The sequence below is a fragment of the Coenobita brevimanus genome, chromosome 94 (genome assembly GCF_032717465.1).
Source record: "Coenobita brevimanus isolate Jiangsu-jjx chromosome 94, ASM3271746v2, whole genome shotgun sequence".
In the NCBI taxonomy this organism is placed as follows: Eukaryota; Metazoa; Arthropoda; class Malacostraca; order Decapoda; family Coenobitidae; genus Coenobita; species Coenobita brevimanus.
The window spans coordinates 40067947-40095912 of NC_137047.1; positions in this window are offsets into that span (position 1 = coordinate 40067947).

Here is a 27966-nt window from a genome sequence, read left to right on the forward strand (position 1 = left end):
ATAATTATCATCATCATCATCATCATCATCACCAGTGTCACCATCCCCATCGCCAACCTGCCTTCATCATACTTCTTTCATCATCATTATCGTCATCATCATCATCACCACACCATCACCACCACTACGATCACCTTCACCTTCACAAGATACAACTTTGGAGATACTATATACAACTCAGAGATACAATATAGAATTTAAATAGTAAGGAACTAGATATTTCGGAACTGGAAAAAGATTTGGGGGTTATGGTTAGTAAAGACTTTAAAACAAGACAACATTATATTTTTGCGAAAAGTAAAGCAAATATTATCCTACGTTCTTCTTTTTCGCGAAGAGTAAATGATAGGACATCCAAAGTAATACTACTTTATCTTTCATCAGAAAAGTCAGATTTAGACTATGCCGCGCAATTTTGGTGTCTGTCCTATAGAATGGATATAAACTCCTTAAAATACGAAGAGAGAAACCTGTATTTTACACAGGAAAAATCATCTGAGAAATTACCAATATGCCGGGAATCGAACCCGGGACTCTCAGGTGAGAGCAAGGCAGCATAACACTACACCACGACCAGGAAAGCTTACGTTTTCACAACATAACTGATCTTTTACCTGGTCGTGGTGTAGTGGTATGCTGCCTGGCTCTCACCTGAGAGTCCCGGGTTCGATTCCCGGCATATTGGTAATTTCTCAGATCCTTAAAATACGTACAAAGAAGAGTGACAAAAATTATACAACATATTCGGACCCTTTCATAAGAAAAGTTAACAGATTAAATTTCACTCACTATTAAGATGCAAGAGCAAAGAGAGATTTATAGTGAGGTGTTTAAGTGGATGAAAGGAATAAATATGAGAATATTTTATAAGGTACCAAAACTGACGATACAGTGCAGAACTAGAACTAATGGTTTCAAGCTTAATAAATATTGTTGTTGTAAAGATATATGTAGAACTGGCTTGGTAATAGAGTACTGGATGAATGGAGTAAGCCAACCTAGTGATATAGCTGCTGCCTCTTCCATTGTGAGCTTTAAGCATGGATTAAATAAACATATGGCAGGTAAGGGTTGGATGCAACAAATTTCCTAGTTATTAATTCATCATTTTCCTTCTCAGGCTTCACTGCAACAATTCTATTCTTCTTTTACGCTTTGCAATAATATTTCTACGTCAGTTTTTTTTTTTTTTTTTTTTTTTTCTAAAGAGTGTGGTCTTCCCTCTGTCTTTTTTCGGCTGGAGGGTTTGGTGGGAGGAAGAGAGCCTTCTTTGCTATCCTTGACTTATCAGTATTCTAATACTTTAGTCTCGCTCATACTGGGGCTGCCTAGCATGGGCTATCTGGCCTAATACAGTTATTCTCTCTTCTTATGTTCTCATCTTCATCTTACTCCTATCATCATCATCATCATCACTGTCCCTATCACCATCCTCATCTTCATGTTACCCCTGTTATTGTCATCATCATCTTCATTATAATCACCACCATCACCACCACCTTCAAATATATTCTAAACCAGTCAGTGAGGATATTAGTGTCAGTTAAATGGAAAATGAAAGCAAAAATATTAACCCCTAAAGCATGTCTGGCGGCAATGGCTGGCGGATATCAAGTGTTCAGGAATGCCCGTTTGACGGACGGACATAATGCATTTCCCACAGGTTTGAGGTGACCACTACGGCGTCATGCATGCATATGGGAGGCGGGGAGACTGCATAGGCAGCCAGAGAGGGAGGGAGTTGGAGCTCCTTTTTCATCAGCCCTCGGGACTTGCTTCTGACAATCCCTTTTTGCAGAACTTTTTCAGTGTTTCAGTAACACAGAGAGTAGGCCAGTATTCTCTCTCCTACAATTTCCTCCAACTGTCACCAAGTATCATGCACGTTATATACAACACTTAATTTTCTGTTTTAAAAAATGGAATCTCAACACCCAGCCTAGAGTCCCCGGATCATGAAACCCCCACCATCCACCCCTCTCCTGGTGACGACCAAGAGGTTCCTGGAACCACCGCCTGACTAAATTTCTGCAACATTCGCGGCATTTCCTCTAATTTTCTCTCAGTTAAACACCACGTCTCTTCCTCTGAACCTCACCTTCTCTTCCTTACTGAGGCTTAGCTGTCTGTGGTGACTATCTGATAGCAAATCCTTCTCTGTATCCTCCTGCTTTCTCTATACTCACTTCAAAGCCAAAGGTGGGTGTTGTGCATATGTACACAACAACATATCTTGCTCTCATGTTCCTGCACTTGAATCCTCTGAATTCTCTAATCTCTGGTTTTGGCTGTCCTGTCATTCTCTGACTAAATAATATATCTGTACTGTTTACTTATCCCCTACTTCTACTATGAAAAATTCTTTGACTCTCTTACTTCTAAGATGGAACACATCATTTATCCTTTCTCTGAAATCTCCATTCTAGGAGATTTCAATGCTCACCACCACCTTTGGCTCTCCTCTCCTTTCACTGATCCACCTGGAGAACAAGTCTGCATTTTTTCTATCCTTAATGACCTGGAACACCTTGTACAGCACCCTACCTGTATCCCTGACCACCTGACTGAACCTTTTCCTGACAACTAATCCTTCTGCTTATGTTGTTAATCTTTTCTCTCCATTGGGCTCCTCCAATCACAACCCTATCACCTTAACCTGTCCTATCGCCCCGGTAAGGCCTGTGGACCCTCCCAAGAAGGGGCGGCTTTCACAATTTGGAGCTGCTGATTGGGAGGCTCTCAGGCAGTACTTCTTTGAGTTTCCCTAAAATGATTATTGCTTTCATGGCCGAGAGCCAACTGAGTGTCCGTTGCACATTATGGAGGTTATTCTTTCGGCATGGAGGCATATATTCCTTTCTCTTATCATGTGACAAGTGCAAAAAAAAAAGAAAAAAAAATAGTTTGGTTTAATTGCTTGTTCTAATGCCGTCCACAACAAAGACAGGGCATTCAAAAATTACCTAGCCAACCCACCCTGAATCTCATCTCTTTTATGTTTTTGTCTGGAATCGTACTAAGTCTGTCTTTTGCTCCCCTCCCCCCCCAAAAAAAAATCATTCTTAACCCCTACACCGCGGGCTTGTTTACCAATGACTTGCGTGTCCCGCGGGGTTATTTGGGCTCCGACAGACTCTCAAAAAATATTTGCCAAAAATCAGTTATTAGTCCTAGAATAATAAAATTACATATGCTTATTGCACATACCTTCAGCTTTTCCTGGAATGATTGTTGAGCCTTCGTCAGTTTCCGTAGGACTTGTGGAGACCTCTGAAGTAGGGTAACTAAGTCTCCACTTTACACTTCCCGACAACCCGTAATATGATTACCACAGCCAGATACAAACACTATAAACACTATTCTACCATTTTCAAGTAGTTTGGGATCCATACTAAAAAAAAAAACACTGTGAAAGCAATGGAAATTACGAGCGCGTCTGATCGCTGCACTTGCGCTAGTTCGCTCTAGGCACTCTGTCATTTATTATTCATAAAACCTCTCACACTTTATATTTCTATTACCATATCACACTTATATATATCTGGAGTCTTTCTCCATAAGTTTCCTTCAGTCGTATTATTTTATTGTCACTGAAGTCATTCAATTTTTCAGTCAGTAAAATACGTAGAGAGCCACGGATTCACTCTCACTGTTATAACATAAATTATTTGTACTCATATTCTTATATTACTAATTACTTACATTACTATTTACATTTTCTATTCTATTTTCAATATTTACCCTTCTATTTTACTTACAATATGTTATTCACTGTCACTTTCAGTAAGATAAAACTATAATACACTGTTCAATCATATGAACTGAACATCCATTGCTTTCACCTGCTATTTACACATTATTTACACATTATTTACACATTATTTCCAAATAATTCTGCTTCCACACTTGCACTGTTAGAACTGCTTCTGGCTGTGATAATCGAAGAAGCAGGTTACACAGAGGGGAACCTGGCATTCAGCGCACTGCCAAGAGGTGCGTTTATGCTCACATGCGCACATACCTGACACCTGCGAATCGCAGCCTTCCTTTTCCCTGTGGCAGGCATTAGCTCAAGTCTGTGCCGATCCATATACGCCCTCTGCTCAAGTCGGTCGGGAAGTGTAACTGGATGGCGCCTTGGAGTTGCTGCTTGCACCCTACCATATTTTTCCAGCAGCTGTTGGACACAAGTCCTGGCGAACAACCTCAGGGAGAAGGACTTGGGTGGCTTTACCTTCATCTTGTACAGGATGAAGGCGTTCAGCATCGTCATATCTATGAGATGCAGAAAAACTTTCCTGTACCACCTAGTATTCTTCCTGAGGCAGTCGATCTCACCAATCATCATGTCGGACTTGTCCACCAGCCGCATGTTGATATTATAGTCCAACACAGCATCAGGTTTCATCACAGGTTCGCCTGTCCTACGGTCGACCTTCCCACTGTCTCTCATCTCCCCCTTATGTACGGTGGTGAGCATGTGCACGACTCTCCTGTCATGCCACCGTATTGCCAGCATCTTCTCAGACTTGCGTAGGTGCACGTCTCCTCGCTGCGAGTTTCCCGCCTCTGGGAATTTGGGGAAGTTGGCACGATTACTTTTCACAGTGCCGCAGGAGCCAATGCCGTGCTCAGAAAGGTATTTGGCAAGTTTCGGTGCTGTATAGTAGTTGTCTGTATACAGCACATGATTCCCACCAAAATACTTTTCTAGGAGCACTTTCACTACACAGCCTGAGAAGCCAAGGGGGTGAGTTTTATCGAGATCGACAGTGCTGGCTGAATATATGACGAAGTCAAGGATGTACCCCGTCTTACAGTCGCACAGTACAAAGAACTTAATTCCAAAGCGATGGCGTTTGCTTGGAATGTACTGAACAAACCGAAGACGTCCTCTGAACAAAACCAAGGATTCATCAATGACAACCTTCTGAAATGGGTGGAAGAATGACATGAACTTATCCTTCATTCTGTTCAGAATCTCCCGGATCTTCCAGAGTGGGTCGGTTTGGGAAGGTACATCATTATCGGCAAAGTGCAGGTTTCCCATGATGTTCCGGAAGCGATCTCTGGCCATGTACTTGTTGAAGGTCGGTGAGGGTAGTAAGGGGTCCATGGACCAGTATTCTTCCAACTCATGCTTCTTGGAGTGTGGCATAAGAAGCATGAGGGCAAAGAACACATACAGCTCCTGCACTCCCAGCATGGTCCACTGTTGCATCTTGGCTGCACCTGTACCACTAGCAGCATGTTGTGATTCGAACCTGTTGGTCTCATCACATATGTGCTGCATGACTTCGTCATCTAGGAAGGCCAAAAGGTAGTCGACACACTCAGCATTTTCGTCCATAGCGAAGGCAGGCTGAACTCCTGACGAGCTCTCATCGAAAACCAGGTTTTCGGGGACAAAATCTGACCCTTCCGTCCACGCGAAGGCGTCCAGGATTTCCTGGCGTGGCGGTGGAGGGCTGGTGGTGGTGGTGGTGGTGGAGGTTGGCTGAGAGGGAGGCTTATCTCTGTCAAGGTCACTCTCACTGACCCTAGGTTGCCGTACAGCACTAGCAGCCCTTACCCTACTAGCTACACTACTTTTCACTCTCTTAGATCTACCTCTACCTCTACGGTCGGCCTTCACTGTTGATGCTGGTGGTGACTCCGACGACGAAGACTCCGGAGATAACTCAGCCGACGATGATGACGAGATGAGTAAAGCGGGGCTTGGGGAACGGGGAGGTGAATGCACTCATGACTCATGGCGGGCTGGGTCATGTGGGGGCATTGTTCTGGGGCTAACACGCCGCCTTTTCGCTCCCTTCCCAAATTCTTGTCCTTCCTGCACTAAAGGCTCCTTTCCCTTGGAGCTAGACACTAATTCACTGGTAGAAGCACTTGTTGTCGCTGTTTCTGGCGCGATAACTTCACCCGGCTCATCACACGATTCACCCGAATCGTCAAAGTCACTGTCCATTATTATCATGGACAATTCAGCAAGTTCTCATGCCACTGCAGAGTCACTGAGGCCTTTCCTGCTTGCCTCAACACTTTTCTTTGGCGTAGAGGTCACGGGGCCCTTTGCAATGGGGGCAGAAGCGGCAGGAATGGCGGGGCGCGAGTGCGACATGTTGTCTCTGCAGTGGAAGACAAGGAACTAAATGCCGCGGCTTATCTGAGAAGGGAAGGGTTGACAATGACACTTTGGGCTGACTGCTGCTAACTTACAGGCTAATTTTTTATAGGTAGAAAATCTCGGCAATAAATAAAGAAATAGGTAGTTCCAGGTGAATGTAAATGTCAATTAGGAATCTCCCTTCCTTTCTGATATATATTTTTATTACAGACATCGATTACAAGGCATAAATCAAAGGGGTAATTACCGTGGTAATGTAGCGAATGAATGCACGTGAGGTTTTGTCAGGTGATAATTAGCCAATTTCTGGAGTATAACACTATCACTTACCTGTTTTTTTTTTGGTATATATTATTGGGTAAAAATATAGGGCATAGGGCTTATTTCAATGGATGACATCTGTGGAAAAAGAAGGGGGAAATTTCCGTAGCGCAGCGCGGCGTGGGAGGTGAGAGGAGAGGGTAATGGAGGGCAGGTAGGGAGGGGAGTCACGAAGGGGGTAAATTATCTGAGAAGGGAAGGATTGACAATGACACTTTAGGCTTACTGCTGCTAACTTACAGGCTAATTTTTTATAGGTAGAAAATCTCGGCAATAAATAAAGAAATAGGTTGTTCCAGGTGAATGTAAATGTCAATTAGGATTCTCCCTTCCTTTCTGATATATATTTTTATTACAGACATCGATTACAAGGCATAAATCAAAGGGGAAATTACCGTGGTAATGTAGCGAATGAATGCACGTGAGGTGTTGTCAGGTGATAATTAGCCAATTTCTGGAATATAACACTATCACTTACCTGTTTTTTTTTTGGTATATATTATTGGGTAAAAATATAGGGCATAGGGCTTATTTCAATGGATGAAATCTGTGGAAAGAGAAGGGGGAAATTTCCGTAGCGCAGCGCGGCGTGGGAGGTGAGAGGAGAGGGTATTGGAGGGCAGGTAGGGAGGGGAGTCACGAAGGGGGTAAAATAGCTAAAATGTCAACAATGGATGGGAGTACAGATGAGATTTGGGGTGCTGACTAGTGTTGGACATTGGCAGTACTGATAGATGATACAAGCCACCACTTGAGAGCCCGGGATAATTCAAAATAACACAGAATCACAAAAGTGACGCCCCGCGGTATGATCCATTGTAGCTGAGCGTCACGAAAGTGATGCCCCACTGTTAAGGGGTTAATAAATTGTCACGAATATGCGACATTGTATTATCATGGGAGTCTATGAATGCCAGTGTAAATCCCAGTGAACTTCGCTCAGTTACTAACTGTTCGACGGTTGCACTTCGATTGGAATAAATTTTCAAAACATTTATCAATGTTTTGGAAGTGACTGTTTATATGCACAAACATTAGTGTATCAGTGAGCAATATTAGTATGTATATACCGTTTGCCCCGCCCTTGTAACCACCGGGAGAGGAAGCTCTGCCCTCTTCCCACGAGCGCTGCTGCATCGCGCGTGAACACAGTAGTCTGAGACCGACAGCCCTGAGAGACGGTGTTTCCAGAGCAGTGCAATACAGCAGTGAAGACCACCCCTGGTGTCTTGGCTGTGCCTTGAGCAGCAGATAGCCCAGTCTTCTCGCAGTTCTGACTCCATGTCTCTCCATTTACCATTTCTTTTTTTTCTGTGTTCTAGATTTCAGAGTGTTATGTTGCTTGAGTGCATGAGTGGGCGAATTTACTTGCCTTTAGTTCTTTTGTAGCGTAAGTATTAGTTTTGTTGTAATTAATAAATTTACAGCTTTTCTTTTGAGCTCGATTAAATGTAAAATCGTGTTTCACTTTTCCAAATTGTTCTTACTTAATTTACTTTGCTCCCAGCTTGCACCAACTTTTCTTAATCGCGACTGGTAGTTAAGCCAATTCTTCACAATAATTCATAATAAAAGCGTTAGTGCAAGCTTGTAGTGGCGAAAACAAGAGACTGGCTTACTATTATTAAGCTCCAGGGTGAATTATTAATTATCAGGGGCAGGTTCTTTTTTCTAGGGGCCAACAGTACTTACTCATTCAGAATCCTTGAGTGATTATTCCTTGCTGAGTACTGTTTGAAGAGATAGTTTATAATTCTCGTTTTCTAAGAACTGGCAACGTAAGCCACAATAAAGAAAAAACAAAACTTTAATTCCATAAGTAAAAATCTGTTTAACCTTTTTTCTTTTGTTGACATAATAGCGACCTCTCTCCAGGATATCAGCTCATAGCTGTAAAGATAAATACGAAATATTAACCCATTATCTCCCAGAGTTTCTTGCGAGGGAATTGGCTGGAAGGGTGCTAAGCGTACCGCCCTCCGCCTATCGGCTCATGGTCAAGAAGCTCATGGGTCCCTACCCCGGGGTTCCCTTCCTTATTATATTTTGAAAATGTCCAGATCCGTCCTATATTGAGGACACTGGGGGCAAGGTTAACAAACTCACATGCTCCTAGCTGCATATTAATTATAATCATTAAAGTTCATAGACACAAGGTTACCCTTCTGTTTTAAATTAGGCGACCCGTTCATCATCTAGGAATTTTTTAAACATATACAGCAGAGATAAACCTACATGTGATCCAAAAAAAAAAATATAACGATTTTATGATAATTTCTAACATTGTACAGATCCCCAGAAAAGCATCTGGTTACGTCCCTGGAGGGTTGTGATCTCCAGTATGAGAACTACTGCCCAAGAATAAGCAAGTAATGAATTTGGTTCCAGGTTCTTAATGGTGCTGCTGGGCAAAGAGGAACGAGGGGAAACAAACTTTGCCCAACAGAATAACTGGCCTGAGAAGCGAACGTGGGATCTCGCAGTTGCGAGCTGGATATCCTCAGTGCACCATCGGCTCCCCCGTGATTGGAATAAGGAAAGGGAAACTTAGAACGAGACTGAGAGATCCTGTGAGGGAATATAATTATAAGTGAGGGTGGAGGTTGATAGGAACAAGGGTAATTAATGAGCAGGTGCAGAAACGCTTGTCGGCCTGTTTTTCGAGGTAATCCATAACAGAGTGCAAGGACAGGAAAACGACAGATGGAGAGATGTACTGTACAAAGAACAGTTGCATTTATGAAAGTGCAAGGTAACTTCGGTATTGGGGAAGCCGGTGGTGCCTTGGTTAGTATATCCAGCCCTACGAGTATACTGAAAAAACATGATTTTGATCTCTAGACTGGATGAGTATTAAAAAAAAAAAATCGTCCTCGTACATCCAACAACACAATTAGGAACCTGGATATAAAGTTGACTTGCGGGTCGTGTTCTGAGGAAAGACTGGAAATTAGCGAAAATTGATTGCTTCCCAGAATCACCCTCGTGCAGTCGACAGGAATATAGCGAAGTCTTCTTCTAGAATGCATGAACATCACTGATCTTGCAATTGCCGAACCACCTCTAGCCCACAGGTTTTGCGTGAGAAACATTAATAAAGCATGGCAGTGGTGTGGACACGAAAGTATCAAAAGTTTTATTGGTGGGTGAATGGGGTTAGATTCTTTTCAGGGGAAACTTTCAGTTGACCTGGGTTATAGTTGTTACGTTCTGATATTAGGGTCACTCACTACATTTTTTTTTAGTGGGAAATAGACTTAAAGTGACAACGGCGACGATTATTATGGTGATGGATGATTGAAGATGATGTTTAAATAATTGATAATGATGTTATGGTGGATAGATAGTGGTTGGATGAGTGATGGCTGATTGATAATGATGTTAATACAGATGACAGTTTCTGAAAATAATGACTGACACCAATAATAAAGGGTAATCGATTATGATGATGATACTCGTATATGAACGATGATGGATATTGCCTGATGGACGAAGGCTGATGGATGAGTCATGATTGGTTGATGGATGAGTGATGGATGACTACTGATGGATGATTCATGAGTGGTTGATGGATGAGTGATGGATGACTACTGATGGATGATTGATGAATGATTGATGGCAGAGTGATGGATGATTATTGATGGGTAATTCATGAATTATTGATGGATGAGTGATGGATGACTTGATGGGTGATTCATGAATGAGTGATGGATGAGTATTGATGGATGATTCATGAATGATTGATGGATGATTATTGATGGATGACTCATGAAAGAGTGATGGATGAGTGATGGATGAGTCATGGATGATTGATGGATGAGTGATGGATGAGTCACGGAAGACTGAAGGATGAGTGATGGATGAGTCATGGATGAGTCATGGATGACTGATGGATGAGTGATGGATGAGTGATGGATGAGTGGTGGATGAGTCATGGATGATGGATGGATGAGTGATGGATGCTGCTGATGGATGATTCACGAATTACTGATGGATGAGTGAAGGATGACTATTGATGGATGATTCATGAATTATTAATGGATGATTTATGAATGATTTTTGGATGAGTGATGGATGATTCATGACTGACTGACTGACTGATGATTCATGAATGATTGATGGATGAGGGATGGACGATGACTGATGGGTGATTCACGAATGACTGATGGCTGAGTGATGGATGACGATTAATGGATAATGAATGATTATTGGATTTTGACGGATAGATGGTTGACTGACATTTGTGTAATGGATAAATCATGAATGGATGATTGGTGTATGACGACTGGTAGATGACTGATGGATGATGACTAACTGATGATGGACGCTAATCAGATTCAGAATACTTTATTCCATTAGACAATGAGTTTTCGTTTTACATTAACAACACGTCCGTCAGTTTCGACATACTTCCTAAACATATACAATCAAATACTGTAATATTGTGGACTAAACACTAACCTAAAGCCAATAATGATTATAAAAACACATATTTCTTAATTAACAAGACACATGTTAGATATCTGGAAACAAATTCGCGCCATGGTTCACGAGATGGTATTTGATTGTACAATTGGAACTGTTTGAAGTTATTTTTTCTGTAATGGTGTTGGAGAGCATGTTCCAGATCTCAGGCCCAAGCACACAAGCTGAGCGAGTACCACTGTCTGTGTTGTCTTAGGAACATGATCATATTTTTATCTTGTGCATTGGGAGGTTCAAGAACCATTCAGCAGTTTCATTATTAACCCGTTAGCTCCCAGGGTTCCTATATGAGGGACTGTGCTGGTAGGGTACTAAGCGTACCGCCCTCCGCCTATCGGCTCATAGTCACGAAGCTTATAGGTCCCTTCCCTAGGTTTCTCTTATTTATTTATTAAGTTTGGAAACGCCCATTTCCGTCCTATACTGACGACACTTGGCGCAAATGAATTAATAATCTTTAAGACCATTAAAGGACTGTCATATAGAAATTTTACTTTTATTGTTAACAATTCCATTTCTTTGGAGACAGGGGTTACGTGGTCATGCTTTTTCACTCCTCCTACAGCCACTTTTGCAGCTGGGCATAATAATGTGATATTAGTGCCCTATATTCTTAACCCACTGGAAACCAGTGTCCGGAATATTGGACAGAACTGGGATTTTTCAAGTCTTTATAAAGCAGGGAACCCCCGGGTAGGGACCTATGAGCTTCGCGACTATGAGCCGATAGGCGGAGGGCGGTATGCTTAGTACCCATCCAGTGCCATGCCTCGCCCAGCACCCCTGGGATCCAATGGGTTAAGCAGTAATTAATCATACTCACTACTAAAGTCTGAACCAGTATAATCCTTGTAGGTCTATCAAAACTCTCCTTGGGTCTGTTAAGATATACTGGAGCACCAGATACTTTTTTTTACTTCGTGTTAAGAGGTACTAAAATCGAAATGATGGTCAAAATACACACCCAGGTTCGTTACATGTGCACTAGGGAGAATATTGTTCCTATCAAAATGAATAAATACATCGTTATTCATAGGTTTGAATAGTTGTTGCGTGCATATAAAATTGAACTGTTAAAGTTGAGCATGACGCCACTTCTATGAAAGTAAGCCTTGGCATTCCTTAGCATTTTTATAGCACAATTAATGTGTTTATCAACACTGTCAAAAGTATTACTATGAATACATTGTGTGCTGTCAGCATATTGCTCTGGCAAACAGTCATTTAGGCTCTCAGCCATGTCATTAACATAGAAAATAGTGTAGGGTAAAAGAAAGAACCTTGGCGAACTCCAAAATGTCCTGCTGTTTTAGTTGATAAACCATCGTTAATGCGAGCTGATGGGGTCGTATGTGATAGGTAATTCTATCCGAAATGAATCTATTTGCAATCTGTTAGCTAAAAATTCCATTATATTGCTTGTATATTGTCACACACATTACCACCCTCGTACTTGTATGTTGTCAGTACAGGAATCATTAATTCGTTTAGACTGGCCTGAGGCCCTTCCTTGCATGTGTTTCGGGATAACACTCGTATATTCATGGAGTTGGTGCACGAATTTATCCCCATAAAATACTTGCAGATATAGCATTCAACAATGCACATCAACTATGCATGATGTGTGTGTGTGTGTGTGTGTGTGTGTGTGTGTGTGTGTGTGTGTGTGTGTGTGTGTGTGTGTGTGTGTGTGTGTGTGTGTGTGTGTGTGTGTGTGTGTCACACGGGCAGAATGGCAAAGTATCAGGTCATGGAGATAAAATGGGCAAGAAGGAGGACAAAAGAAAGGGTTTAAGTTTTTACTCAGTCTAGAATATCTTCACCAAGATTGCCTTTATTTGACCGAGTTCCCACAAGCTGATTTAATTCATATCTGGGAAGGTTTTCATCAGTGAAGAGCTAATAATCCCACATCTGCTTCCACCAGGTCAACAACTCTCCCTTAGGCTGATACAGCGACATCTGGATGCAACGAGGAACAATACAGGTGTAACAGTCGTGAAGAACATATGGTGTTTATTCCATGTAAGATGGGAAACGAAATTATTTATCTGAACAACCCTGAGTAGACTGTTTGTTGTTGTTTTGTAACCCTGGTCTGTTTGGCCAAGCAGACCCATTAATCGCAGGCAAGCAATCCCCCCTGCAGGGCCATCAGACAGAGATTCGCCACAGCAAGGTGCTGGAAAAACGTGGTGGTTTTGTTCCTGCATGGACGCCGCATTTGCGTTTCTCTATCCAATTAACAGGGACACCATAGTATGCTCCAAGTCACCCTGTTATTTGGTTAAGTAGTTACCACCCAACTTGGAAAACATTTTCAAGGGTTACAGGAAACCATCAGTCACTCAGCGTTGAGTCACCTGAATTGAAAAGAAGAGTAATAAAAGATAATAGGAAGAATATGAGAAAATATGAGGAGAGGAGGGCAGACACAGATAAAAATGATGGGGATGAAGGAAGAAGTAGACAGCATTACTACAGGTGAGTGGATAATGAGCATTTCCACTTACCATCAGGCCTACCACCCTGGATTGGTGAGATAGGGTAACATATTCCCACTAAATGCATTTATGGCTCATGACATATGGACCTGATGGGGTTTCTCCTGTATTCCTCAAGAACTGCACTTCTGTGCTTACTCCCTGCCCAGGTAAACTCTTTTGCATTTGTCTATAAACTTGTACCTTTTTATCTTGGTGGACATTTGCTCTCATTCAGCCTGTTACAACGAAGGTTAACCATTTCCAGCCCCCTAACTATCACCCAATTGCCTTAACTCCCCCTATTTTTTTTTTTTCCCCGAAAGTTTTGAATATTTTCTTAACAAAAAATAAATAAAAATAAAAATAGAGTACCATTCCTATTGTCATCTTTCCGATCGCCATTATGGGTTCCGCCAGGGATGCTTCACTGGCGATCTTCCCTCCTTCCTTTCAGACACCTGGCCATCCTCCTTTCAGGACTTTGGCGAAAACTTTGCCACTGTATTCGACATCTGAAAGGTTTTCGATCGAGTCTGTAATAAATCTTTAATGTCCAAACTGCCCTCTTACAGTTTCCATCCTTCTATCTGTGCCTTCATCTCTAGCTTCCTCTTTAGTCGTTCTACAGCAGCTGTTGTAAACGGCCACTGTTCGTCTCTTCGAACTATCAGTAATGGTGTTCCTCAGTGTTCTGTTCCATCACCAACTCTAATCCTTCTATTCATCATCGACATTCTAAGCTGTACATCTAACCCTATCCACTCCTACGCCGGTGACTCCACCCTTCAGCTTTCCATTTGCTTCTCGCAGTGTCCATCTCAGCACTTACCTTAATAAACAGCAGATGAGGCTATGGAACACCTAATGTCTGACCTGGCTCATATCTCTGATTGGGGTAAACGTAACCTTGTTGTTTATAATTCATCAGACACTCAGTTCTTATATCATTCGACCCACCAAAATCTTCCTCAGGAGTAGCCTGTTATTTTTAAATATATCTAACTTAATTCTGCATCATTTTTAGACATACTTGGAGTGTCTTTTTCTGCTGATTTAACTTGAAAAACTATATTGCCTCTCTTGTAAAATCTGCATCTGAGAGATTAGGTGTGCTAAACCGACTCATTGCTTGCTTTACTTCTGCGCAGATGTTGACTTTATACAGAGGTTTTATTCGCCCTAGTGTACAATACAACTCTCATGTGTGGGGAGGTATCGATATACAGCTCTTCTCAACAAGGTGGAGTCGAAGGCTTTTTGTCTCATTAACCCCTTTCCACCCAGTGTCCTCATTTGAGGAGGGAACTGGACATTTTCAAAAGTTTCTTTAAAGTAACTGGTAGATTTGTCAGTGTTTCACCCGTTAGCTCCCATAGTTCCTGTGTGAGAGATTCTGCCGGATGGGTACTAAGTGTACCGCCATCCGCCTGCCGGCTCATAGACGCGAAGCTCATAGGTCCCTACCGCTGGGTTCCCTTCTTTATCAACTTTTGAAAATGCCCAGTTCCGTCCTCAGCTGAGGACACTGGGCAGAAAGGGGTTAACTCTCCTCATACTGGCTCCCTTCAACCCCTGTCCCTTTGCCACACTGTTATATCCTTTTCTTTTTTTCTATCGTTATTTCAGTGCTCAGTGCTTCTCTGAACTGTTTGTCTTCATCTCTCCACTACTTCGGGCGTATAGCACGCGTCTAACAACAAATCACATTCTTTTTCTGTCAAGCTCTCAGATACCAGAGTAAACTTTTACTCCCAGTCTCTCCTGTATGCAAAAGATCACCTTAGGAACTGCATTTCCTACTGTCTATAAGCTCTAGTCTTTTAAACACAATCTGTCCAGGTATCTCGAAATGAACGGATCATGAATTTGGCTCTCTGTTATTTTGTTTTTATTTTTTCTTGGAGGGAACAATCTTGTTGGCTTCTAGCCTTTGCTTCCTTCTCCCATGCATATAAAAACAAAATCACTAGGGATGGGATGCTCTGCTGTCCTCTGCTTTCTTTCGAGCTTAGACCCTGGTCGACTGTGTGTGTGTCATGTTTTGCTTCCACTCGGTTCCACACTTACGCTTTGTTGTGGTCCGCAGCAGTATATACTCCAAGTTACCAACAGTGGTTGGAAATATTATTGATAGTGACTGTGACCTTTGCACAGAGTGTGGGGCTTATGTGACAATGTAAGTTCTACAAGTCATGGTGAGGTACACACGTGATTACTAATCTCTGACCAGAGACGCATGGCGGGCAGTGTTATGACCACACACGAGCCAAGCATTCGAACACAGCCTCAACACTATTGGACGGGGCAAAGATCTGTAACCAGGTGATTTGAAGCGTTCTACTCCTACCTCTGATATTACCATATTTTTATGGCTTCTCTTCCATAATATTGAAATTTCCGTTCATTGACAGCGGCCGACCTTTCTCCAATCAGTCTGTAATTGGGCAATATCCAAGAAGCAAACATGTGCCACTGTATGTGGGTATTGGCATCATATACACCGTAATAATGAATTATGAATTAACGACATTTATTGCACATATTTTGACCAAAGGGGACATGCAGCTAAGACGTAGCGTCGGAATAGCGCAGCCGTTCCCAGTGGATGGTAATGGGGCCTGTTATCATTAGGGGATAAAAAAAAATCCAGTTCAAAGGAGTAAGTAATGGCTGAATTAGTAGAAAGGCGGCCTGGAGTCTTAATGGACCCAGGATCGAATCCCGGCTGGGGCAGGGAACAGTCTTACGATTTGAATTTCATAAAAGCAGACTTCATTGTGCTACCAGAAGATCCGCCGACATGTCGTAAAAACACCCCCGCTAATACCAATACACCAGCCTGTATGAGACAGCCCTAGCATGTACTCAATATGGACGGTGGGTGTTAGATCCAAAATGGTGACAAGTGGAGGTGTGTAGGAGGACTACTGGGCCGTGGGATTGGCCCTGAAGCCTTTGCTCAGAGTCGGACACATAAAAGAAATATATATATATATATATATATATATATATATATATATATATATATATATATATATATATATATATAAGCATACTTAGAATAAGTCGTGTGGATGCTGGCTGCTATGGTAATCGTGGATATTTCTCCTCTATCACCTATCAACAGTTCGGCTAAAGACTCGCCTCAAGAAATTGGTCAGTGAAATAATATACAGATTAATAAAATACAGTATGCATGCCAAATATCATGCACTCATACACACTAAAAAATAAGAGCAATGACCAACTTTCATGTCAATTCCTTAAGATACATATATATTACTTGAAAAAGTAACATAATATGTGAAGCAAAATATAACAGAGAAGTGGAGGAACGATTGGGTAAATATGAATCGGAGCAGATGGGGGACGTGGATGGTGTGCAAGACATTCACAGAAGAAACAGGTGCAGCATGTGAGGTGGTGTGTGGGGTGAAGAGAAGACGAAAAGGGGTGCAAGGAACAGCATGGTGGAATGAAGAGGTGAGACAGGCTGTGGCACAAAAGAAGAAAGCATATAATGAATGGATGAGAAATAGGGGCGTGGAAGAAGTTAAGAGACGGAAGAGAGTTATATATAGAAAGGAAGAGAGAGGTGAAAAGATTAGTAAGAGAGAGTAAGAAGAGAGTGGATGAGGAATTTGGAAAGAATTTGAGTGAAAAGTGGAGGGAGCGTAAGAAAATGTTTTGGAAGGAGGTAAAGAGAGTTAGGGTGGCAATGAAGTTAATAGGGGAGTGAAAGATAAAAATGGTAGATTACTAGTGGAGAAGGGAGAATAAGTGAGCACATGGAGAGAACACTTTAAGGAATTGCTGAACATAGAGAATGAAAGTAATGCGAATATAAGTGGCTGGGGAATGGCTGGGAGAAGGAGGGAGGTGAGAAGACAGGAAAAAATCAGTAGGATGGAAGTTGTGGAAGCAATGAAGAAAGTCAAAATGGGGAAAGTCCCAGGAACTGATGAAGTGTGTGGTGAAATATCGAAGCATGGGGGAGAGACAGTAGTAGAATGGATGTGGAAGATGTGCAGATTGGCCTGGGAGGAAGGTAGAGTCCCGGAGGATCGGGAGTCAGGCATAATTACTCCCTTTCACAAAGGGAAAGGGGAAAAAGAAGTGTGTGGTAATCATAGAGGTATTTGTCTTCTTAGTGTAATAGGAAAAATATATTGTAGGATACTTACTGACAGAGTTAGGGAAATAACAGAGAAATTAGTTGGAGAAGAAAAGGAAGGCTTTAGGAAAGGAAGAGGTTGTGTAGATCAGGTATTCATTCTCAGTAATTAGTGGAAAAGTTTCTAGAGAAGGAAAGAAGTTGTCTGCAGCCTTTATGGATTTGGAGAAAGCATATGACAGGGTGGAAAGACAAGGATTGTGGAAAGTATTAAGAATATATGGAGCAGATGGGAAATTGTTGAATGCTGTGAAGAGTATGTATGAGGCTAAGGCTGCAGTGCGTGTGGTTAGTGAACCGAGTGAATTTTTCTATCTGAATGTTGGGTTGAAACAGGGATGTCATGTCTCCATGGTTTGGTTGTTCAATCTGTATATGGATGGGGTTATAAAGGAGATACAAGGTAAAGGAGTGGATGTTGGAGTGGCCCTAGTGAGAGTGGGCAGTGTTTGGAAACTCCCTGTACTGTTTTTTGCAGATGATAATGTGTTGTTAAGCGAAGACGAAGGGGAGCTGCAAGGTATGGTGGACGAATTTGGGACAATGTGTAAGAAATGGAATCTAAACGTGAATGTAGGGAAGAAAGAGTAAAGTTATGGTCTTCGTGAGAAGTGAAGTCAGTGAATGTACAATAAGGTTGGATGATAAGAAAATGGAAAATGTGAGTACGTTTAAGTACTAGGGGAGCGTGATGAGTAGGGATGGAAGTTTGGAGGATGAAGTGCTTGAAAGTGTACAACAAGGAAGAAATGTTACTAGTTCCTTGAAAGCAGTGATAAGAAGCAAGGAAGTGAGCATGGAAGTGAAAAAGTAACTATATGACAGTATTGTGATACCAACTCTAACGTATGGAAGTGAAGCTTGGACCTTGTCGGAGGGACACAAGTCAAGAGAGCGGTGGAAATAAGTTATCTGAGAGGAGCTTGTGGAGTCACATGGAGAGACAGACTGACAAAATAAGGATGTAAAGGAGCATTGTGGTGTGGATGTGGATGCGATAGGAAGCGTTAGGAAAAACACATTGAAGTGGTTTGGCCATGTGGAGAGGGTGGAGAGTGAGAGACTGACGAGGAGAGTGTATGTGAGTGAGGTGGAGGCGGAGGGCAAGGTAGTGATGGAGGGATGGAGTGGAGAGATATATGAGAGAGGGGGTGTGTGAATTGGGAGCAGGGCAGTGAAATGACGAGGGACAGGGCGACGTGGAGGCGACTTGTTTGTGGCCACCCCGTATGGGATTAAGGCGTCTGGCAATAGATAGATAGTTAGAAAGTGTTTCAGTGATGCTTAGGAAACTGTTCATTGAAACACTAAACCTTTCTGGAAGAATGGCTGAGCGTGTATGATTATGTAGCCTACACTTGGCCACGACTTTGGCTAACTTTCTGATCAGAGATTTATAATCATGATTGTACAATTACCAGTACTGAAATTGGTACGGTTGCTGGTGCGTTTTAGTAAATGTGGAAAACGTGTACCGTATTTGTTTACATCGCAGCTTCAGAGAATGACTGAGCTGGCAAACCTCGTTACTACGATCAGATTACAGTGTTTCAGATTCCCTCTCCATATACAGTAGGTTAAAATAATTGGCATACAAAGATGTGTATTCATATTACAGTCATACGAAACATAGCAGCAGCTCAAAAAAAAAAAAACTATATCTATCTATCTATCTAAATCTATATCTATCTATCTATCTATCTATATATATATATATATATATATATATATATATATATATATATATATATATATATATATATATATATATATAATTTAAAAGGACAATGTGTATTATTCATTTGGGTAAGTGTTTCGGATTTGGTTCAGACTATAGGTGAAACATGGGTGTGCTGAAGCAACTGAGTTAAAGACTTATATTTAGGTTAGTAGGTTAAGGCATGGTGTTTATACAGTGCAAGTGATGTAACTGCATAATATTTTACATAAATAACATGTTTTGCGGAATCAGTGCTTGTAATGCATATAAATATCAAAGATTGAAGCAGATGGAGTTCGAAGGGTTCCAACGAATCCCTGTCTCATTATGAGGGTCGACTCTCTCTCTCTCACTCTCTCTCTCTCTCTCTCTCTCTCTCAGTCTACACCCAGCCTTAGCAGAGTGTGGACGTCCCTGCCTGCATATTTCAGCCAGGCTTCACTTTGTAACTCGAAGCTTTGAATGCGGGGGGCCTCGGGACCCCCCTGCCATATCCTGCCCCTTCTGATACGTTGACGACCACTGACCCAGTTATGAACACTTCATCTGACCACTTCTCAACCAATTTGCCACACACTTCAACACTTCCCTCAGTTCCACTAGCTGTTCCTGATGTTTCTATTAGTTCCTCTGTTGCCGCCTCTTCCCTCATTGTCGCACTAGAGCCTTATAACCACCATTCCGCCTCTAGACCTGCTTCATCTGTCTCGAACACATCCTCAGTCCAAGTCCACCTCCACAGTGTTTTCCTCTTTCTTCCTTCCATTCTTTCCAAACCTTGACATTCATTTTCATCATCCATTTTAGACACTCAGAACTGGACAAAATGCTTTACCATTCCGCCTTATGCCCCTTTTTCCTCGGATTATTTATAGTCCCATCTGCTTTTGCTCCATCGTGTTGGGAAGGATGTGACATTCTGTTCCCCGTGTGATTGATCTCGTATTGTTATTGTCCAGTATAAAGCCCAGACTAATGCTATGACTTTTCTCTTGGATACTGCTGGTGCTCCCAATCCGACTTCCAGAAATTTGTGCCTGAATTCATTTGTTGGTATCGTTGTGGTCCCTCCGTGTATTCGGTTGGGAGACGGAATTTACTGACTGTTCACCACATATTCAGGCTGCCCTACAGGAGTTGGGTTATGATGTGCTGTCTGTTCATTGCTACAGTATTCCACGACGAGGAAATCAAACACGCCCTATTAATATTGCCAAGATCACGTTCAATTCATGGTCTCTTCCCGATCATATTATCGGTGGTATGAAACTCCCAGTGAGAGAATTAATTGATCCTCCTCGCCAGTTCTGATCTTGCTTACGCTATGGCCATCCCAGTAAATGGTGTTGTTCAGTGGCTATTTGTTCTAGATGTGCTCAGCACTGTCATACTGACGTAAACTGCCCCGTTGTTGCATGCCGTTGTCCTATTTGCGGTGATGGTCGTCCAGCTTGTTTGTTCTTATCACAACTTCATGTTTGAGAGTGAAGTCTCTCGTTCTCGTGCTCGTGAACTGATGTCACTTAGGAAGGCACGTCAGATTGTTCATAGCATGGGTTTTGATGGCTGTTCCACATGCAGGCCGTGTCCAATGGTCAGGCAGGGTCCCTTCTACGTCCTCACAAACTCCTGCTCCTAGTGCTCCTTCCCATCCGCCAGTATCAACTTCCTCTGTCCCTGCAGCTTGTTGTCCAGCCTCGTCCAACTTCTGCCCTCCACCCCGTCAGTCTCTTGATGGCCGATTACCAAACGCCTCCCACAAGGTCCGAGTTTAGTCTGCTGCATCCACTGTCATAAGGCACACCCTGGGTCTTCAAATGACTGTGACTGGTTTAGGCTGGAAAGAGAAATCCTTCTTATTCACAATGAAGATAAAGTGACTTTTGCTGAGGCCTGGACTAGTGCCCTGACGTCCGTGTTGAGAAATGGGGAGTTTTATGCTTCAATTCTGTCCCGTCGTAGGAGTAAACGTCATCCTGTCATAAAGCAGTCCCAAGACTCACCTTTATCCTCATCTACAGTGACCCCATCACCTGTTTCTGTGTCTCTGGGACCACAGCCTCGACTACTTGATGCTGAAGTCCCTGTGCATAAGAAAGTGACCTCTATTATGTCGCAATCCTCAACTGGGGTTTTTGAAACACGGCTTCCCTCAAAACTTCATCGTGGCTCCTAAGATTCTTTGATTGCTGATAATCCTCCAAACAAAATATCTATAGTTGAATCCTTCTCTTGTGATGTCTGTCCTTCAGCACAACAGCCCTCAGGCCTTAATTCAGAGTCTGGGAGGGTGCATGGGGTGCCAGTTCCATCTGATACTGTACCTCCTTCTTGGAGAAGTTGGATGATTCCCTTCCAGCCACCTGTGAAGAACCGGTCCTGCCAGCCTCATCTTCGGGGTCTGGGACTTCCGCCTCTCCTGTCAGCTGTCGTGGGTCACCGGGGAAGGTGGACAGGAGTGAGAAAGTGCTTCAATCACCTACTGGGCCTTGTCATGCTGGCCTGAAGTCCTCTGCTTCTTCAATGGCATCAGGCCATTGCGCCACCCACCGCAGTGCCCCTGGCTCCATTTCTGGTGTGAGTACCCATATTCGAAAGAAGGCCGTGTCACAGGGCCATTCTGTGATTACTTCTAAGTGATCATTTATTTATTGTCTGAGATTTCTTTCTCTTCCCTCATTTATTTTATTCTCCTTTGCTCCTCTGTAATTATTATTATTTTATGGCTTTCTCGGCTAGCATACTGCAATGGAATTGTCGAGGGCTGCGAGACAATTGGGAAGAGCTGCAAACCCTCCTGATTTCTCCTTTTTGTGTATGTCTCCAAGAAACTCTTGTAGGTTTTGCCACTCATCATGTGCCATCTGGGTATTATGTTTTTACTCAGTGCCAACTCAGGGTCCTGTTGGTGGTAGTGCTGTTCTGGTGAGGGCTAACGTCCCTCATCGACCAGTCCACCTCCAGTCTGACCTCCAGTGTGTTGCTGTACAGTTGCATGATCACCCCTGGTATACAGTTTGTTCCAAATATTTGCTGCCCAACATAGCAGTCAGTAGTGCGGAAATTGAGAACCTTCTTGGTTAGTTACCTACTCCCTTTCTTCTCTTGGGGGACTTTAACCCGCGCTGTCCCGGCGACATGAATTAACGTCCGCACATGATATGCACTCATGTCCCAGCGACGTGAATTAACGCGGCAACATTGCAAGGTCCATAATTTGCACAATTTTCAATTTTCGTGAGTGATTTCGCGAGTGATTTTTGGCACGTATACACGGGACACCTTCCTCTATTCCTCTACAAGATGCCAAGCAGGGACAATGCCTTACACCGCATAACCTTTCCCCACCCTGCACGCCATTGTCTCGGCAATTCACCTGTTACCAGTGACCTAGCCAATAAAGACATTCAGGGCCAGAGTGATTCCCCAATCGATGATAATGTGGAGGACAAAGTTTACATAGCATTAGAGGAAGAAACAGTCAGAAATGATGATCAGGTAATGTGGGAAAAAAAGGTCATGAATGGTGATGAGTTAGTGAGTGAAACAATGCTTATAATGCCTATATTACTGTTTGAAAACCAATATACTCTTGTACTACATATAAATTCGTACCAAGTAAATAAATAAATACTGTTTATGAGTGGATAAAATAGTTACCCTCCCATAGAACTCGTTTTCTTTGGTGCCAGCCTGTTAGAAAACCCAGTCAGGTAAAGAAGTACTCGTACCTACATTGAATATTTTAAACCTCAGGTGAGCGATTTCTCTATGAATTTTCGATGTTTCTCACCAAAAGCGGATGTTTGAGCCAAAAAAAAAAAAAAGGTCAAAAAATGTTGGGACTGGGGCGTACCACTGCTCAGAAAACGTCGGGATGGGGCGGGTTAATGGTCGCCACCCTATGTGAGGTGACTGTCTTGTTAACCAACGTGGGAGTTTGTTGGCGTCCTTATTGGAGGATGAGGATCTTGCCTTGTTTGATACTGAGGTTTTTGCATATTCACCCCAAATTGGTTCCTTTACTGCAATTGACCTTTCTGTCTGCTCTCGTGACTGCCTCTGGACTTTACCTGGAAGGTTACGGAAGATCTACATGGGAGTAATCACTTTCCCATCATCCTTACTGCAATGGTATCTAGTCCTTGTTCCTGTTTACCAAGATGGAGGTTGGATAAGGTGGATTGGTCACTTCTATATTCTTTGATTTCTGTTAATGTCTCTGCTGTTGACTTTCCACATATAGATAAGGCTGTTTCGTTCTTTACCTTTGCACTGCATTCTGCTGCCCATCAAGCTGTTCCTAAAACCTCTGGTATGTATAGGTGTCAACCTGTCCTCCATGGTGGAATTAGGATTGCAGTATTGTTGTATGTGCTAATAGCTTTCTTACGATATTGTAGATGCAGAACAGAACATAATCTTGTCGAATTCTGGAGGGCGTGGGCTAATACAAGCTAGGCGGGACTCTTAGTTGGCTTTTGTATCATCTATAACTCCAAGACGCCAGTGTCTCAGATGTGGAAGAGGATCCGAAAGATTTCGGGTAAATTCGCTCAAGGCATGTCCTCCATGCTGATATCTAATAGTGAACCTGTTGATGACTGCAATTGCAGCTGTTTTAGCATCTGCCTTTGCGGCTGTCTGTCATTCTCCAATTTTTGCCAGACATCGGGAGGTGGAGGAGGCTAAGGTGCTAGACTTCCATTCAGGGAATGGGTAGACTTACAGGCTTCCTTTCTCTCATCACGAACTTCAACCTGCCTTTTCCATCTGTCATGACACCTCGCCAGGGCTGGATGATATTCCCTATGCAATGCTTTGGCACCTGGATGAAGATGCACTGTCTTTCTTCTTAGCCTCTTTAATGGAATCTGGAGAGACTCTCCTGGTCCCACCTCCTGGCTTGAGGTTATTGTCCTGCCATTCCAGAAGCCAGGGAGGGCAGGTTACAGTCCCCTGGAAAATCAGCCAATTGCCCTAACATCTTGCATGTATATTGAAATAAATGGTCAGTGCCCACCTAATGTACTGTATATCCTCAAAAGGAATGAATTTCTCATTCAGTGTCATTATGATTTTCAAAAATGTCGCTCAACACCCGATGCACTTGTTCATCTTGAGGCTGCAGCATGTGACACTCTTGCTAGGAAGCAGCATCTGGTCAGCACTTTCTTTGACCTAGAAAAGGCATATCATATTACGTGGCAGTTTGGTATCTTCAAAAAACTCCATTCTTTTGGTTTACATGGCAAGCTGTCCCCATTTATATTGAATTTTCTGTGTGACCGTTCTTTCAGGGTTCGGGTTGGCTTCACCCTGTGACCCTCAGGAGGAAGGAGTGCCTCATGGAAATGTCCTCAGCATGACCCCTTATTCTATAGCATTGGATGGTATTGTGTTCTGTATTCCAGGGGAGGTGTTTGCCTCACTGTATGTCGATGATCTGGCCCTATAGTATGTTGCTTCCAGAATGTCCGTGGCTGAATGTTGCATGCAGCTCTCCCTGGACAAAGTCTCTCATTGGGCCATCTTTTATGGCTTCCATTTCTCATCAACCATAACGGTGGCCTTGCATTTCTGTCGCTTTAGAGGTCCTGATCCTGACTTCCAGTTGTATGGCCACAGGGTGCAATATGTGAGCGAGACAAGGTTCCTTGGCCTTGTTTCTGGCAACGACTTTCATGCCTCCGATACTTCTCTCTCGTACGGATTCTGTCTCACTCGTCTTGGGGCGCCGACAGAATTATCCTGCTGTATCTTACCATGCCTTAGTAAGGAGCAAATTGGACTATGGATGTGTGGTGTACTCTTCTTTTACTGAGGCAAGGCTGCGACCACTAAATTCAATCCACCATGCTGGGATCCATCAGTCATCTGGGGCTTTCCGGTCTTACCCGATTCCTAGTTTACTGGTTGATGCAAATGAGTCGCCATTGGTTCTCCACCGGCAATCCTTAATGATACAGTGTTGGCACCGCCTTCACCGTCTTCCATCCCTATTGAGTTGTCAGGCTGTCTCTGAGGTCGCTCTTCGCCCCTTTTCCAACACCCCCCCTCACTATGCACATCTATTTGGGTACAGATTGAGAGTTCCCATGGGGGAGTGGGGTATTCAGTCCTCCCCTGTTTGCCCAGTGCATGTTCCCCGAGTGGCTTCCTGGCTTCTCTCAGAGGTACTACCATGTGTATACTTCCCTAGGAGGATGGCCTCTCTTTCATCTTAGGTAGCCCTGTCTTATTTTCTAGAACATGCCTATGCTCACAGTAACTCGATCCATTTCTGATGGATCCAAATCCCGTATGAGGGCAGGCTTTAGTGTCATTTTCAATTACTTTAGCTGTGGTGGGAGTCTCCCTCCTTCCGCATCTGCTTTTACAGCTGAACTTACTGCCATTTTAGTTGCAGTTGAATTGATTTTTAGTTTCCCTCCATCTGCATTTGCTCTCAGACATCTGTGCACCAATCCAACTCTTCATTTCCTAAATCTTTCCTCCACCTCCTTTCCGTTCTCTGCAATCAGCTCCAAGTCATCAGCATACATAACCTCCCATCGGAGTTTATTTCTGAAGTCAAATGAAAGAGCTTCTAGCACCGTGGCAAATATGTAGGGGCCCAAAACTGACTCTTGATGCACGCCAACATTCACGGAATATTTATCGCTCAATCTCCATTCACCTGGGTGCGTGCACTTACATATGCATAAACATAACTATTCTAACCAGCCACTGCTCGATCTCAAGTTTCCTCATTCCCCACTTCACCACTTCCCTAAGGATTCTGTCAAATGCCTTCTCCAATCCAACAAACAGAAAGCACAGCTCTTGTTCAGTTCCAATATTTTTTCCTGAAACTGTCATACAATGAATATGGTATCAGAGAGAGAGAGAGAGAGAGAGAGAGAGAGAGAGAGAGAGAGTAAAAATAAGTAATAAGTATACTAGTTAAGTAATGTTATTGCATTATAATATTATTCATGATTTTATAGATCTATTTTCCTGTATCATGTGGAATTGTTAAATTAAAAAATAAAATTATGAATATGTATTTTTATTTATATTATCTATGCAAGCAGTCTTTTTTTTGTGGTAAAACATTGTGTCAAGTTGTGTGTGTTCATTTTATTATTCGAAGAGCTTTTATACGCTACGTTAAGCTGAAGTGATTATTTTACCAATAAAAAAATACACAAGAATGTATTTACTCATTGCCATTTGAAAGATGGTACAGAAGGGCTATAAAAGCTCCTCTCTCCTTCCTCAAGATGTTTCGAAAGCTCGGTATTGCATTTGTTTTCTTTTTGTAATGAGTTACAGATGTAGCCTACTGTGAGGGTATAGTATGATAAGTGCTTCGTGCCTGAGTGTCGTTCAGCTCGGACACTGGTTTGTCCTTTTTTGTTTGGTATTCGGTTCGGATTCGTTTGGTGAGGTGGCAAGAGCTGGCAACTAGCTAAGGAGCGTGGCGTGGCATTGGAGGTTAGATGGTAGTTTCCATTCACAGTACCGTCAGTTGCTCCCCAACCACTAGCCAGGATCCTACTTCTGTCGAGGGACGAATAGGAGAGGCATCCTTCATGTCCCGTTAGTGACTCCTGTGAGGTGTTCCTGCCCGAGTGGTACACGGCTGGCTAATATTACGGAACACCCGGGGATACATGAGAGGGCCAACACTCGAAGTTTTAACGTAGGGAAACTATCATATTTTATGAAGGGAACTTCTAAGGAACTTTTGTATGTATTTAACGGTGGTACAAACCTTTGGTGCTATGATTGTTATTGTTAATGTAATAAATTTATTATTATTTTTTGTTTTGTTTACCATTAACCCAACAGCAACACTTCTGATACCTGATCCCTGATTTATGATATAGCTATGTTCACCGGACTACTCCGTGTTTTAGAGAACCTGAAGTATTCACGCCTACAGAATGTTTGTTCATTATCTGTTTGAATGAACTGTATCATCAAATAGTATGGATTGTTTCTTTGGCCGCAAATAGTCATGATTTTTCAAAAGAGGCCAGTTCTGCTGTAATTGTCGCTTGGAGAACGACATGTGGTTCAAACGCCAACTTCCTAACACCAGAGCAGAGATTTTGTTTGTGTGCAAGAACTGATTCCTTGACGATGAAAATTTAGTATTTATCACCCAAATCAAGTTTCGAAGCCAAATTTAAACTGTCATTTTTGGTTTTAATGGTAGCCCTTTTGAATTTTGCTCATACAAAGTTATCGACAAGGCGACAGTGACATCAAACAGATTTATAAAAAATAAGGTCCTTCTAACAGAAACAATGATAAAAACTTGTATGTATGCACTCCTGAACAATGCTGAGCTCTAAATCTCATTCTGCCACCGGACTGAGACAAAGAAAACAAACAATTTGAACTACCTTCCCATGCATACGAAATTTCCTCAGTGTGAAAATGAATCAATACTTCATTTACAAAACCTTTCAACAGCACGCTCATCACTCCCCACCCTTCCCCATCTCACTCCATCCCATCCCAGCCAACCCTAACCCACTCAACCCCACGCCACTGATTTGATCCCATCCCGCCCTACCTTACTCCACCTCCTCGTCATCTTGCTTCATCCCCACCTCAGCTCATTTCATACACACGCACACTATACCCTGACACACAATAG